The sequence below is a fragment of the Taudactylus pleione genome, unplaced genomic scaffold, assembly GCF_031769625.1.
Source record: "Taudactylus pleione unplaced genomic scaffold, aTauple2 ptg000070l, whole genome shotgun sequence".
In the NCBI taxonomy this organism is placed as follows: domain Eukaryota; kingdom Metazoa; phylum Chordata; class Amphibia; order Anura; family Myobatrachidae; genus Taudactylus; species Taudactylus pleione.
Window position 1 is genome coordinate 4087516 of NW_028284472.1, and position 16548 is coordinate 4104063.

The window sequence follows — 16548 nt, forward strand, 5'->3', positions numbered from 1 at the left end:
AATAGCCAGCCAGCAGAATTGCAGCAGTCCACAGCAGTGACTCCCACCACCTTATATAAGCAGGATTGGAACCAGGAGACACTGTAGAGTCTGTGGTGGAGCCAGGATTAGCCAGGATCGAAATCCAAGATGGCGGCCGCCACCGGTGTTGTGACAGAGGAGAAGAAATAGCTCCCAGTACTCAGCAGTAGTCAGCCTCAGGGACTCCAGAATAGCTTCAGGACATGGAGGGGTAAGTAACCCAGCAGATACCACTGTCACTTCACGAGTGGGAGTCTCAGGATGTTAGACTACGGATATAAGGGCCGGAGAGCTATGGAGTTAACCTCATACACACCATGCCTATCCTGGCCAGGCCCCTTGTACTAGCGTTCTTCATGCTAGCAGAAAGCAGACAAGCCGGTATAATGCTAGAAAGCCAGGATTCTCATGTCACAGTACCCACTGTCACCAACACCAGCAGGTACTTGGTCTGAAATAATAACGGTAGTACATATTTAATATATACACTTGGCGAAGTTGCAGAACACAAGTCACACACATGATAATGTCTTAATACACAAGGGAAAAAAAGTGTGTTTAGAAATATTAAACATTTATGGAAACGTTGCAGTAGACATTTACTGGCAGATGTATACGGCTTCTCCCGAATCCATTCATGTAAATTAGTTATCAGAGCATGCCAAATGCGTCCTACTGTATGCAGGACACGATTGCAGACTTAGGTCAAAACACATTCTGCTGAATGCATTATAGATACTGGATTGTGGAAAATGTATCATATGTGACACAACGCTGCAGTTACAGAGACCCATTTGTGTGTGTGCGCCGATTCCCTCCTCAAATTCTGGTCTATGTTGACCTGGCTGAAGCAGGCTCACTTGCAAGAGTGACCCCACACTGTGGGTCTTCTTAGAAAGACCAGCCCAGCCTGGTATACTGTAGCTTGGTGCTGGTTACCGGTCTTGTAGGTGAGCATAGGGCCCGATTCAGACCCGGTTGCTTAGCCGTGGACGCATGCTATGGGCGATTATCGCCCATCTGCGCATGCGTATGCATCAAAATACGCATGTGCGAACCAGTCACTGCGTCCATGAATTGTGCGCTTGCAGCACAAAGACTGGGCGTTACTTTGAGTGACAGATAGCGCTGTTTGTGGGTGGTAACAGGGGAAGAAGCTTGTGAATGGGGGAGTGGTGCTGCGAACTCAGGCGTGTCAAAACTGAGTTTTATGGGTGTGCATAATTAGCATGGAGGTGTCATTGTACTCGTCACTTGGTTATATTTCAGCCTGCAGTGATCGCAGTGCTTGCGGCGGGGTAGGGTCTACCTCAAGCGCTGTGTGCAACTCCGTTGGCTCTTCCTGGAGATGACGTGTTGTAAGAAAGAAAAGTGGGCGTCTTTATAACGGCGTGCAGTCGCTCTGCCATCGCTCTCTAAGACATAGAGGGTGTCCTTACACCAGACAGTGCGATCGCGGAATTTGCATACCCGGCCCCTTATGGCTGCGAGAGAGAGCAGCATAGCTCCGGGTCTGAATCGACCCCCATAATGCTGTTTGTCCATCAGCATTAGCAGTAACCAGGCTATGCAATAAGCAAAGGAAAGAGGCATAGAAAGCATCCAAGTTGCACTTGGGATCAATAACACTGATTAACCCTATAGCTGCTAAGAGATAGTCAGTTCCATGCAATAGATAGATACACAAAAATAGAAACAGCACTGAGGGCCTGATTCAGAGCCGCTCGTAAGCGGCCGCTCGTTCGCTCCGAGCGATGTTCGCACATCTGCGCATGCATATGGGTCGTAATGCGCATGCGCCAACCAGTCAGTGCGGTCGGAAATTAAGCGCTCGCAAAATAGCGAGTGCCTGCTAATTTGAGTGACAGGATGAGGTGTTTGTGGGTGGTAACAGGGGAAGGTGCTTGAAAACGGGGAGTGGAGATCCGAACGCAGGCGTGCCAAACGGTCAAAACGGGCGTTTTAAGGGTGTGCATAATTAACAAAGCAGCGTCATCGGCCACGTTACTTGGTTGTCTCTTAGCCTGAACTGTTCGCATGATTGCGGTAGGAAAAGCACTGCGAGCAGTTCAGACGCCTTTCGATGTACTCGATTAATCTAATAAATAGCGGAGATGATGTAGGATGCGAGCGGCCAGGGGGCGTCTTTACAAAATAGCGAGCGCATGTTTCGTTCACTCGCTCAGACATAGAGGCGTCAACAGACCGCAAAGAGCGAGCGCTCAATTTAAATAGCCGGCCCCTTTTTCTGAACGAGCAAGCGCAAATAGCGTCTGGCTCTGAATCAGGCCCTGAGGCCACTGTTAATCATACATAATCATACAGTTAAATATTAGTCATTAATATATCAACAAGGTCACCAAGTGATCTGGCAGGTGGAGTGGGACACAAATGAAACAGAATATTAAAAAGACAATGGAGATTTTCTAAGCCTTGGAGAACGATGAGTGGAGAGAGATAAAGTACCAACCAATCAGCTCCTAACTGTCCTGTTACAGGCTGTGTTTGACAAATGAGTTAGGTGCTGATCGGTTGGTACTTTGAGCAGAATTTACAAAGCAGCGAATTCAGTAAGCCGCTGAATCCCGGCGGGTTGCAGGTGAATATTTTAAAGCGCGCTGGGTTTTACACTGACTCCCGTTGCCGTTTTAAATATTCGGAAATTCTGCCCTTTATCTCTATCAACTTAATCTGTCTTCACTGCTTGATACATCTCCCTCAATATTAGAAACTAAACACAAAATTACACTGTTCCAATTACTTTATCAAAATAAACTGCTTACCAAATCCCTTGATAGTGGAGTAGATTTTAATCATCACTAGCTTAACGTTATTACACGTTATTACACATTACAGTCACAGAATGATCCACTTGAACTGGCGAATCTTTGAAGGTTATATGATGGATATACCGACTACAGAATGTTACCATATTGGGACTGGAGGGAGAGATGACTTGCACATAATCCAGGGTCTCCCCCAGTTTAGCCTGTCCACTGAAAGATTGATTGGCAGAACCAAAATTCCTAATTATTTTGCTAGTTGACACCACCAGTGGAACGTAATAACATTATGGCATTTCAGAGTCCTGGGGGACATAGGGTCTCAATGGCTGGGAGAAAGAAAAAACACTGACGCGTTTCGTCATACTCACCGCACTGCTATCGCAATCGATCGGAAACAGGGAGATCAAAAATCTCTGCTGCAGAACGTTCAGGGGATACTGTACAAACATTTTGCTGGTACCCATCTAAAACATACGTACGATTATATGACCCTTAGGGAGGTAACACTGTCAGTCACAATGCATATATTTATTTTAAGTGGGTAACTGTCTTATATGAATGAATGTGAGCTATCTAGCGTGTCTATGGGAAAGTAAGTGCTACAATGTAGATTAGATTAGAATTGACTTGATGTGCTGTCACGCGGAGCTATAGCACATTACTGTAATGTCAATGTGATGCCCCTTGCACTATGTTAATGTGGTACCCCGCAAATAGGGGAACCAACCAGTGGGGCACCAGAATGCTGTTGTCATTTTTAATATAAATTATCTTAACCTATGATGGACTGGTGTAAGGAGAATAGGTTGGAGGACTGACCCCTATTATGGGAGAAACTTGGTGCTGTCCAGTCAGACTACCCTGTAAACTATGGGGGGAGCGCGAGGAAAGGATGATACCAAGGGCATTCAGTAGGGAGGAACATGCCCTGTGTGAACATGGGGAAGTGTGGAGAGGCAGCACGGGGACAAAAGGGTGCCCGTTAGCAACAGCACGAGGAGGAGAGAGGGTGATATAAAAAGCCGGGGACGCGGGACTGTGGCGCAGTTGTCCCCGAGTGTGTGGAGCTAAGCATTACACGGCAGAACGGGTGTACCTGCAGGAGATGGGAGACATCTGGGAGGCGTTCACCGACAGTCGGAAGGCAAGGAGCGGCTTCCGCAGCATCTGGGAGGTGCCCGGGTTGCAAGAGTCAGCAGCCGGAGTGGAAGAGGGAAGTCCGGTCAGGAGACGGAGGCGTGGTCCAGGCGGGGACTCGGAGGCTGACGCCCACGGATGGTGGAGTGAGCCGGGACTCCTCAGAACTAGTAGGCGGACCCTATAAGTGCGGAGAGAGAGAGGATTTGAGCCTGATGCAGTGGGGGTAAGAGGCTTGATCGCCTAAAAGTTCCCGCAGTCAGTACCCATTCACAGTGACCCCCCACTAACAGACAGCTCCCAATTGCAAAGCACAGGGTTCAACATCAGCCCTAGCCACCAGTGCAGGAAAGACTGTAAGGGCAAAATATAAGTGCCTACGGGGTGCAAGTTCATAGCCAGATACAGCCGCCCCAAATCACAATATCTACCCGTCGGTAGGATACCTAAAACGAGTCCCACAATATTTGAGTGACACCATTTTAAATAAATCCTCAGAAAGGTATACCCTTGGGAAAAGTCAGCAGTAGACGTTTTTCAGTAGCCATTGGAGGAACAGAGCAGCTAGCTTACAGGCTGCTACAACAGGCGGAGTATAGCAACAAGGTTGCAGTCCCATTGATATTACCAGCAATTTCCCCCCCCCCCAGTGCTGTTTGGTATTGCAAAGACAGTAACTTTGTCTAAGGGTCAGGCATACGGCCAGAATCTAAGGCAATCTTCAGAAAAGGCTATTGAGTATTGGGAGTAATTGGAAAAGCCGAACCACTTACAGGATATTGCAGCAGACTGAGCCTAAGGACTAAATTTATAGATTCAGTGACTTTGGCAGCAACGTGTCCAGTTCCCCCCCCCCAGTGCTGTTTAGGATTACACAGACATTAACTGCGTCTCAGTGTCTGGCAGCCGTCTAGGATTTAAGAAGGGGAAAGCCAGTGCAGTTAGGACTAACTCAGCCCTGCATTACTTACAAGTGGAGTCAGTCTTGTTACAAAACCAGGTCAGGACAAACTTATTAACCAGCATCCCGGGCAACGCAGTGTACACTTAGCAAGACTTGAGACTTTATTAATTTATTAAAGTGTAGCTTCTGGCCAGCAAGCATTAGGATAGTTAGCATATATAAGGATTTATTTATAAACTGTTATCCATTATTGTTGCTGTTTCGCTATAGTGTTTAAGGTAAAATCCACCGTTATGTTATTGCATGCAATAACCTTTTAAAATCCATAGGAGCAGAGTGATACTAATCGTAGCCAGGAGACTAAGGGACTGATTCAGAGCCGGTCGCTATTTGCGCTCGCTCGTCCAGAAAATAGGGGTGGCTATTCAAATGAACCGTTCGCTGTTTGCGGTCTGTTCACGCCTCTAGGTCTGAACGAGCGAACAAAACTTGCGGCCGTTTTTTGGGAAACTACGCCCCCTGGCCGCTCGCATCCTACGTCATGTCCGCTATTTATTAGATTAATCGAGTACATCGAACAGGGTATGAACTGCTCGCTATTCTTGTGGTTGGTTTTTGCTACCACAATTTTGCGAGCAGTTCTGGCTATAAAATAACCCAGTGACGTGGTCAATGACGCTGCTGTTTTAAATATGCACACCCATAAAACGCCCGTTTTGACCTTTAAGCACGCCTGCGATCGGATCTCCACTCCCCGTTTTCAAGCACCTTCCCCTGTTACCACCCACATACGCCTCATCCTGTCACTCAAATTAGCAGGCATTCGCTATTTAGCGAGCACATGAATTTCAGCCGCACTGACTGGTTCGCGCATGCGTATAACGATCCGTACGCATGCGCGGTTGGGCAAACATCGCTCGGAGCGAACGAGCTGCCACTTACAAGTGGCTCTGAATCAGGCCCTAAGTTCCTGCATAATAAAAACTTGTGTCATTGTTTCGTTAATCTGAATTGACATTGTAAAAGCAATTGGTACAGTAATTCCCATTCAAAGTGAACCTGTAATTTATGTTACATGAATGTGATGTAATAATATAGAACTTCTGTGTTGCAATAAAATTACCTCTTTACCTCTCTGTGTTGAATGTGAACTGAGAAACCCCATTTGTACGCCTAACCGGTGCTAGGGTATCACATTAACGCTGCGCAGCAGGAATCATTACTATACTTAAGATGGCTCCAGGCTACCATTCTTATCACTTTGGGTGGGATGCACTAACATTGGGCCTGATTCAGACCCAGTCGCAAGCGCTGAGCGCTCGCAACCGGGTTGATGTTTGCCCACTGGGCATGCGCATGACGGAGCCGGCTCCGTTGTGCGCATGCGTGAGACCCGGCTAGCGACGGGTGCTCCATCACTCTGGGTCTCACACCAAAGGGGGCGAGCTGTTTAGTAGGCGTAGCTGGGGGGTGGCTTCACAAATGGAGGCATTCCCAAGCGAACACCTGCCGTTTGTGGGCGGTCCCACTGACATCACGAGTGATGTCAGTGGGAGAGCTTCCGGCTCTATTAGAGCCAGAAGCTCTCTGGGGCTTGCGGCCACGAGACCCTACCACAAGGGTCTCGTCGCAAGCCCGATGGTCGCGATGGTCTTGACCATCGCGACCATCATCCTGGCCACTCGCTATAGCTGTGGGTGGTCACCCACAGCTATGCGAGCGGCCAGGAGGCCGCACAAAAAAAATAACGCCCAGATTCAGAGCGAGCGCTCTTTCAGAGCGTCCGACACTGAATCAGGGCCATAGTGCGCTACTTCCCACCAGACACTGCATTTGTACTGATCGCATATGCACTAACATATATGCGATCAGTAGCACAAAGGACAGCTCTTCTGATAAAAGCTGTCCTTTCCGATCCGCTCTGCGCCATTGACTTCGGGTTTGTGGGGCATGCTGGGAGGGAACCCGATGAGATCCCTCATACCAGTGTTATGCGGTTGAAGCCCATAGGCTTCTATAGGGTAACGCCATCAAAAGCTGGCGTTACCATCTGCATCGGAACCCCGGTGGCCACACATTAGTACATATGGAAAATGTGGTAAAACCCCGGAAACGGGGTTTTTATCGCATTTTCCATTTAGTGCATCTCACCCTTTGTCACATATGCCTCCTCTATGTTAAATAATAAATTAAGTTGGGTACACGCTATGCGATCCCTCACACGATATATCATTCCGATGTGGTTCAGAATGATATATCGTGCGGCCCGTGTAATGTGTACGCCAGATCGCGCATGCCCGTGGGTCTTCATGGCATCGGCCCATACCGTATGCTGTGCTGCACAGCAGATTGGATGGTGCGATGATCGGAGCCAAGCTGTCAACTGCATTGCGCAGTGCGTACACTGCTGCTGGGTACATACATTGCATAGTGTGCACCCAGCTTTATACCATGTGGGTGATGAAACCCTTTAAGACATTTTAGCACTATTCAAATATTTATCAGTGTGCATTTGGTTATGGAACTTTAACTGGACCAGTCATTGCGTTATTGGAGCCAAATATCTATTCAGTTCATTAGTTCAACTTCAAACCAAGCGATGTGTGTACACACAGGAAACTTTTAATTAGTGTTCTTACTATGCTATATTGTTGTATTATTATTTTTACAATATTTTTTTCATGTATATTGTGAGAGATATATACACCTTTAAATATTTGATTCATGATTAAAAATTCATATACTTTTTATATTTAATGGAGCCTTGACTGCTATATATATTTGTGTGCGCTCTACCATCTCATAGTAAGGAGTTCTATATTAGCGCAGTCCGAAGTTTAATATAATTTCCCAACAGATATCCCTTATTAACCCACCCTGACTTTCCTTATAAAGTTTTATATTTAAAATAACTATTTATTACAGTGTTGTTAAGTTTATCTCTGTATACAGTATACTGTCCCTTTCAGATAAATAGCTAAAGAACACATAGCAGATCTGACCTAAGATAAGAAGCTATAGTGAAATGACTGGGTAAATAAGCATTTCTTATCTCGCTTTAATGACTATGTTACTGCACTGTAAATCTCCTTTGTTCATTGAATAAAGTCGCTACAACGTGTCCTTATGTTAAATTCTGTCAGTGCAAACATTGGGTTTCTTCATAGAGTGTCCTGAAGTGACTCACATGGAATCTGAGAGACACCTATTAAATATATTCTGTACATTAAATCTGCAACAGTAATAGTACGCACTGCAGAGAAGGCGCCCAGCGTTGGACACACCGGGGGAAGGCCCATGCTTAAAGCTTGTGGTCAGCCACCACAGAGGCCTCGTCCTCCCATTATAGAGGACATAACCTGCAGACAACATGGATACTACACTGCATGGTCTGTTCATCCATGTCCCTGCTCTACCAGGTGACTGACTCTGTAATAGAGTATCAGTGTATAATTTGAGTGCACTGTCTGAAACCTGACATTAGAAAAGGAGATGGGGCCCACCGGGGATTTCCCATGAACCCCTGTGGGCCAGTCTAACCCTGGAGGCACAATATATACGCTGGGTCACATCAGCTCTCTCCACCTGCTGTATTATTTACTGCATTCCTGGGGCAGTGGTCCTGCTCTACGGCTGGTCATTGGGGGAGGGGGATGCGTGCCAACACAGATGGGACAGCTTAGGGCATTATACAATATATATATATATATATATATATATACATTTAATTTTTAATCCTTTTAAAAATTAAAGTCCTTCCTTATTTTTCCAGAGCATGTGCGCACATACTGTATACGTATAGCTGTGTAAATTTCCTAACTCGTGATGGAACATGAAGTTCTTTGAAAGAGCGGAGTCTACTGAAGCCAATGATAGAAGTTGCTCTGAATGACATGCCTCCGTTTGACGCATGTGAAGTAACCCCAGACGTCACTCAGCTGTGGCAGAATCAACCAAACATGCGGTATAATCCCCGACCTCCCAGAGTGTAGCGCAAACCCAGTGTCCCTACATTGCGTCAGTACAGGGGCGAAGCTAGACTTATGGGGGCCGTAGTGCCCCAGTTTAAACATTTTGCCACACAATGCCCCAAGTATTATTATGCCACACACTGCATCCACTATGCCACACAATTCCCCAAATATTATTATGCCACACAATGCCTCCACTATGCCACACAATTCCCCAAATATTATTATGCCACACAATGCACCCACTATGCCACACAATTCCCCAAATATTATTATGCCACACACTGCACCCACTATGCCACACAATTTCCCAAATATTATTATGAAACACAATGCACCCAGTATGCCACACAATTCCACAAATATTATGCCACACATTGCACCCACTATGCCACACAATTCCCCAAATATTATTATGAAACACAATGCACCCAGTATGCCACACAATTCCACAGTATTAATATTATGCTCACGGTGCCTCCAGTATTAGATATTATGCCCCACAGAGCCCCGTTCGGAATTATAATGCCCCCAGTATAAAATATTAATTCTCATAATGCCCCCAGTATTAAATATTATGCCCCACAGAGCCCCCTTCAAAAATTATTATGCCGCAAATATTAATCCCCACAATGCCCCCACTATGCCATACAATGCCCCCAGTATTAGTATAATGCACACAGTACCCCCAGTATTAAATATTATGCCCCCCACTGCATTCTCCATAATAAATATTATTCCCCCCAGTATTAAATATTATGCCCCCCAGTGCCCACTCCAGCATTAATATTATGTCCCCAGTATGCCACACTGTTCTGACCCTGGAGATTGCCGGGCGTCCACTGCCCAGACACCGGAGCTGCCACTGCATAGTGCATACGGAACGGCATCCAAGTAACTTAAGCGGTGCGGACGTGACATCACACTTAATGGACTCGGAATACACTCTGTATGCTGCTGCTTCTGAATGCGTCCTAAGCGCACTATGCAAGTATGTATTCAGAAGCAACGGCACGTCGGCAGCCTTGGGACCGTCCCGGAGCGGCAAACTGAGTCACACACACCAAAAGTGGGTGAAGGGGGGAGGCAGGCCCCCGGTGGCGCTGTGGACCCCGTACCAACCGCACCCCCTGCACCCACGGTAGCTATGCCCCTGCGTCAGCAGATTTGTCACTCTGTAGCTCCCAGGCTCCTGTTTAAAACAAAATGACACCAGACCTAACCGATGTAATAAATAACCAACAGGACAAGTTACTTTACACGTGTAAGAAATAAAAGCAGCGAACCATTCGGTAGGTGAAAACCAAAAATGTTGACATACAAAATTGTTATTCTAATATCGTCTCACTTGAGGAGTTTTTCTGGACAATATCATTACTTTCTTCTCAACTAATACACTAACAGCTATTACAAAATGACATAACTATTGTTAGATCAAACTTTCATTTGTTCCCAATTGTAAAACTGAATTTGCTATAAAAGTAACTAATAATACTAATAATAATAACAATAAGAATAATAATATTATAATACATTTTCTTTGAATAGGTGGCGCAGTGTCCGTGCAGCGTAGACAGAAGAGGAAGAAGCAGTCACCTGTCACGGTGATCACCTGACTCTGCAGAATGATGTCACATCTATAGACATTATACTGTAGTGTCACTTACATGGGACAACATAGACTGTGAGATACCAGCCACGTGTGTACTGTAGTCATAAATACTTCTGTGCACATTTCCTCCCGTCTCACATAGGAAACCCCATATATGACAATATAGAAGCTGGCGCATGCGACTGGGAAATGGTTTTAGAGCTATAGCTACTGTATATAATTAGATATATTATATTTAAATAAATTAGATGGTCCGTATTTATGCCATTGCCTGGGACAAAATGACATTTCATGCCAAGAAGCAGGTGTAACTGGACCCTACAGTGCTGATAGGGGCAACTACCCCCCCGGGCCATTCCCTAACTTCTGTATGATTCGGATTAAGGGCCTCATTCACTAAGGATCGCTATCCTGCTTGTACGCACGCAACGCAGTTGCTAATATCAGCGGTGATATGTAAATGTTTGCATTCGCATTGCGATCGCAGCCTGACATAAGGACGCTCACTTTCCCTTACTCATATACGTATACTAGGGGAACATGGCGAAACCATCAGTAGTTAGTGAAGCCCAGACCTTACTCAGGAATTGCTTACTTCAGTGCACGCTATGAGGCGGCATTTGGTATCGCAGTGGCTAATTTATGCACGCTCTTGCACCGGCGTTTAAACGCACTGGCAGGCCTGCGTTCTCCCGACCACCACCCCCATCACCACCCACAAACGGCACTTTCTGTCAATCGCTGTCCCGGTCGCAGTGGCTAGTTCGCACACTGCGATCCATATGCATGCACAGCTCGCAACAATCGACCGATTGCGTGCATGTAAGCAACTGCGTTCCTTGCTGAATAAGGCCCTAAGACACACGGGGCTGCACAAGCCTGTAGCCAATCAGAGCATTTCACAAAGTCAACTACGGTACAAACCACAATATATATAAGATACCCCTCTTACCCCATTGCTTGTTTGTTATCACCTAGCTTTGTTTTATTACTGGGTTTGCACCTAACTGTAAAGCAGTGAGTAGCATGCTGGTGCTAAATAAATAAAGGTTAATAATAATAATTTTAATGCCTACCCCTCCTTTCTTCACATTACATATGGGGAAGCTCTTCCATGTTTTCCGAATGGATTGGGTGGGCACTATGGGCCTACTCCTGAGCTGGATGCAGACGCGACGTGTCTTTTGCACAATTGTGTCTGCATCTTATGCTAATGCTGCGGGGGCGATTTTCTAAAAACTGCGACTCTCCACTTACAGTATCTTCAGATCGTCTATGGAACTGAGGGCCTCATTCAGAGGCGGTCGGAGGATGCAAGCGGTCGCTCAGAAACTGGGCGGCCACTTGCATCCTGACCGCCCGCCTCTGTTGCGGTCGTTAGGCTGTGGGTTAACGCTGAATTTATCAGTGTCTGAGACAGACACATGGGAGCTCATTCAGACATACTTGCAAGATGCGATCGCTCGCTGGCAAAAAGTCTGGATATTTAAATAAAGCGCTCGCACTGCGTCACGTAAGGACGCCCCCTGTGTGTTAGCGAGCTACGGTAAAGTGCGCTCGCAAGTGTCTGAAGACGCCCCCTTGCCTCTCGCAACACGCGTCATCTCCGGGAAATGTTTGATTAATCGGGACCAGCGCCAGGCATCGGAAATGCTCGCAGCCCTTGGGGTTGCCTTTCCCCGCCGCAAGCACTACGATCAGTGCGGGTTGAAATACATGCAGGTGACGTGTTCAATGACGCTAGTTTGCTAATTATACACGCCCTTTAAATGCCTGCGTTCGCACATCCACTCCCCCATTCACAAGCACCTTCCCCTGTTACCACCCACAAACGGCGCTATCTGTCACTCAAAGCAGCGACCTGATAGTGGCTTACGAGCAACCAAAATCAGTTCGCAACGAATGGATTGCGTACGTACACTGCAAATTATACGCATGCGCAGATGGGCAAAAATCGCTCACAGCGAGCTATCGCGCCCTAGCGAGCTGGTCTGAATCAGGTCCATGGTACGCACTGCGAATATTACATGATGAGCCACCCATTCTCGAAGAGTTAGCCGGTGTGTCCCCTGGGTCTCTATATCCTGCTTTGTTCCATTATATTGTTTCATCTTTGTACTCGATGTACTTCTGTGGTCACAACTTAGGACCTGAGTCAGAGATATATACGCTAATGTTGCTGCGTCCTTGTACGCAGCGGCTGTGCAAAAATATGTAAATGTCGCAGACGTGGAGGATTGTATTGTATTGCCCACCTGCAGCTTTACAAATCAGTTAGAGAATGAAAAATCGACAGTAAAAAGGTCGACAAGCAATAGGTCGACACCAGATTGTTGACAGTCAGTAGGTCGACAGGGGGAAAAGGTCAACAGGTACAAAAGGTCAACACACAAAAGGTCGATATGGATGTAGGTTGACAGACACGCAATGTCCAAATGGGAATTGTCGACACAAAAATGGTTGACACATAAAAAAAAAAGGTTAGGCACTTACTGGAGGGTTAGATGCTAGGAGGGAGGGTTAGGCACTTACTGGTGGGTTAGGGTTAGAAGCTAGGAGGGAGGGTTATGCACTTACTTTTGGGTTAGGGTTAGAAGCTAGGAGGGAGGGTTAGTCACTTACTGGTGGGTTAGGATTAGACACTAGGAGGGACGGTTAGGGTTAGGCACTTGCCAGTGGGTTAGGGTTAGAAGCTAGGAGGGAGGGTTAGGGTTATGCACTTACTGGTGGGTTAGGGTTAGAAGCTAGGAGGGAGGGTTAGGCACCAAGGGGAGGGTTAGGATGAAGATTATATATATATATATATACATGTGTAAATTTTTGTGTATGTCGACCATTCCCATGTCAACCTTTTGACCATGTACACATTTTTGATGTGTCGACATTTTGTACATGTCGACTATTTGCTCCCTGGTAACCTATTGTCTGTCGACCATATGGTATTGACATCTTGCTTGACGACCTTTTTACTGTCAATCTATTAATCCACACCCTTCAAATCCAAGCATCCGCATACAAAGACGCGGCATCGGTCGCAGACCAATTGATTATCGGACTCCTGGGTAACCTTATGGTTGCGCAGGATAGCCGCGGACGCTGTGTCCTCTCTACTGTAAAGTCCTGCTCATGAATACAGTAAGATAAAAAAAAAAAGAAAGAAAAAACTTTGCTCATTCTTGTCCTGCTTCTATTCCAGCAAGTGAAACATGTTGTATGCAACGGTAGATGAGGCCGGCTGGCGAATCAGCCAATATCGGCGTGCAGTACTGAAATTTACACCAGCTGCCGCTGATTCATCGTGCACGGTAATAGCAAATGTCATTCACCAGAAATCATGTTGACGTTCTATTATTAGAAAGCTGAGGCCGCGGTGGTCTGTTGCCCTGTAGTCTCACACTTGTGCTTTTAACCACCGATTCTTCCTTTTACTAAACTTTCCAGTCAGGTAACTGAAACCATGACACAAACAGTATGGTTGCCTGGTATTGCAGCAGCTGCTCACGTCTCTGGCTGGAAAAATAAAGCACATAACGTGTCTGAGGTAAATGTCGGGCAGCGTGACCCCATTTTCAGGCTTTGGACAGAGGTGCATGCAGGTATGGATTCTGGGCTTGAGTCAGTGGTACACGCCGTGGGCGGTGCCGTGGAAGCAATAATATGCAAATGCTAGCTTCAGCCTTACCTCTGTTCACTAGCGTGCACCGGAGTGTGCAAGATTTGTGACGCTCGCTTTTTTTTTACTATATATATATATATATATATATATATATATATATATATATATATGTTTTTTTTATTGGAGTACCAGTAAAAAGATACAGAAAAAAAGTCAATGGAGTAATACATTTGAACTATTAGTCATTGTCAAGTAACTAAACGTATTGGGGGGGTGGTATTTGGGACATGAAAGAGCACTGTCAGTGATAACATCTGCAACATGACAGGCTGGTGGGTACTAGCACCCCACACACATACTGTATACACACACATTGGTATTAGGAGTGTCTGTACATATGATAGGAGAGGAGTAGCCGACTGTGAACGAGAGGCCACATCATCCAAGAAAATAGGATGATCGTCAATGCATAGTCTGGTATCATGTCAGGCAGTAGAGTAGAAACAGGAATGAATTTGGTGGTGTATTAGGGAGAGTAGGGAGGAAATAAAAGCTTTCTCAAATATAAAAGAAAATTGCCAGCACTGGATTCCTTGAGAAGGGAAGCCTCGACCCGTTCCATACAAAAACAAAATATAGTTTGTGAACAAAAAGAGTAAGAGGAGGAGGGCCATCCTGTATGTAACATTGCAAAACACATTTACCCGCAACCGCTGAGATTATTGATAAAAGTTTCCCGACAACCTGGAGTCAGTTTTAAAGTCGGTCAAGTATTTCCAAAACTGCCCCTCCAGGGGCTAGGGGGACGTATTCTACCTGGTGAGTATAGGTATATACTTGAACGCAACGCCAAAATGATTTAATAAAGGGGCAATTCCACATAAAATTTAGGAAAGACGCGTCTGAGTGCCCACACATTAAACAATGCCCACTATCTGAGAGATCCATGGTACAACGACAATGAGGAGATAAATAACCACGGAGATGGGGACGCCCCAATTTCAATGCCCTTGCACGCTGCAACACTGCCGGTGGTTCTGAACAATCCACCATCGGCACATCATCACGCTCACTGTACACCGCCCTATGCAGTGTCTCCATCTGAACATGGCGTTTCCGGCTGTGCACTGATACACCCGCGACACTCCCATAACATGCCCACACAGTCCCCGCCCAGGAACGCCCATGGTTTTCCCTCGCCATCTCTGATACCAGTGGCTCCGTACACAACAGCGCATTTCTGTAAACACGCAAGGAAACGCATGCGCTTTAGGGGTCTCCACATTATTTTGCGCATGCACGGTAACAAATAGTCGCTCGGCTACATGAACATCGCCATTGCGGGCACCCTCTGTGCGTAGTCACTTGGCTTTCATGCAAATTCAGTTTAGTTCTGAGAGGCACACAATTGTGCTGTAAAGGTCTGATTCTGAATGGGACGCAAGAGAAAATGTGGAGCATTTAGCGATTTACTGGAAACGGGACCTGGGCATTCGCCGCACGATAAATCCGCATGAGCAGGAAGCTAACGCGAGATGGCCATTTCTGGGAGCAACTGGGTGGCGACCGTGAGGACGCACGTAACAGGTGCATCTCCTAGGAGAAGCATGGGAGCGGCATAGACGCGTACCCCAACTTACTCTCTTGTTTGAGGCATCCATGCACAGACTTGACGCCTGTTTCAGAGAGATCTTTTGCACCCAGCAAGTGCAGATACTAATGAGGATAACTGCGGCCGCGGACGGGAAATAAACAAGGGGCGGAGTCACTCATACGTATGCAGGTACACGGATTCCCGTACAGATGGGCTGGTAAAACAAAATGTTCTAGGGCTCGCCAAATTACTTACAAGCAAAATAATTAAATAATTTGCTTATTAATTAACGTTAGAGATGAGCAGTCCGATATTACTCTGTTCTTTACGACAAATTAGCACAAGCTCGGACATATCTTATTGCATACATGCCTACCCTCCCGGTTTTCGCGGGAGGCTCCCAATTTTTCAGGTAACCCCCCGCACCCCCGGAAGGGTAGGCATTTCTCCCGCATTCTGCCCACTTCCTAGTGAAGTGGGCAGAATGAGAATACCTGCGGCGAATGCGGGTCTCCGTGAACGGGACGGGGCTTAAGATGTGATTCTGCATGAATCACTGCATTTGGCCCCGCCCCTATGTAAATTTTACCCAATCGCGGCAATTTTGTCACGAGGGGGCGGGGCTTAATGACGCGGATTGTTAGGCCCCACCCCCACCTCCTCCCTGCTGCTTCTCTTACTCGGGCTTCTCCCGGGAAGAGATTATTAAAGGTAGGTAAGTATGTCTTATTGCAGCCGCAAGCAAACGGCTGTGCAGTACCGTCCAGCAAAGCGATCTTCGACTAATAGGAATAAAGATTATTCCATTTATTCAATTGATATGCTCAATAAAACACATAACATAAATCACAATTGAGAAAAATATAAAATGCATTCATTAGTAGCAGCCGGATTGGCCATTTGGCTA

At 46.3% G+C, this 16548-nt stretch overlaps 1 protein-coding gene across 1 annotated transcript in view; it reads left to right on the forward strand.

Moving 5' to 3' along the window:
- The window catches only part of LOC148533723 (interleukin-17F-like), a 40901-nt gene continuing 24353 nt past the window's right edge, over positions 1-16548 (forward strand). Inside the window, exon 1 of the mRNA XM_088467317.1 lies at positions 1-232. The gene's annotated coding sequence lies outside the window, so the exon portion shown is untranslated. The remainder of the gene's footprint in view (positions 233-16548) is intronic.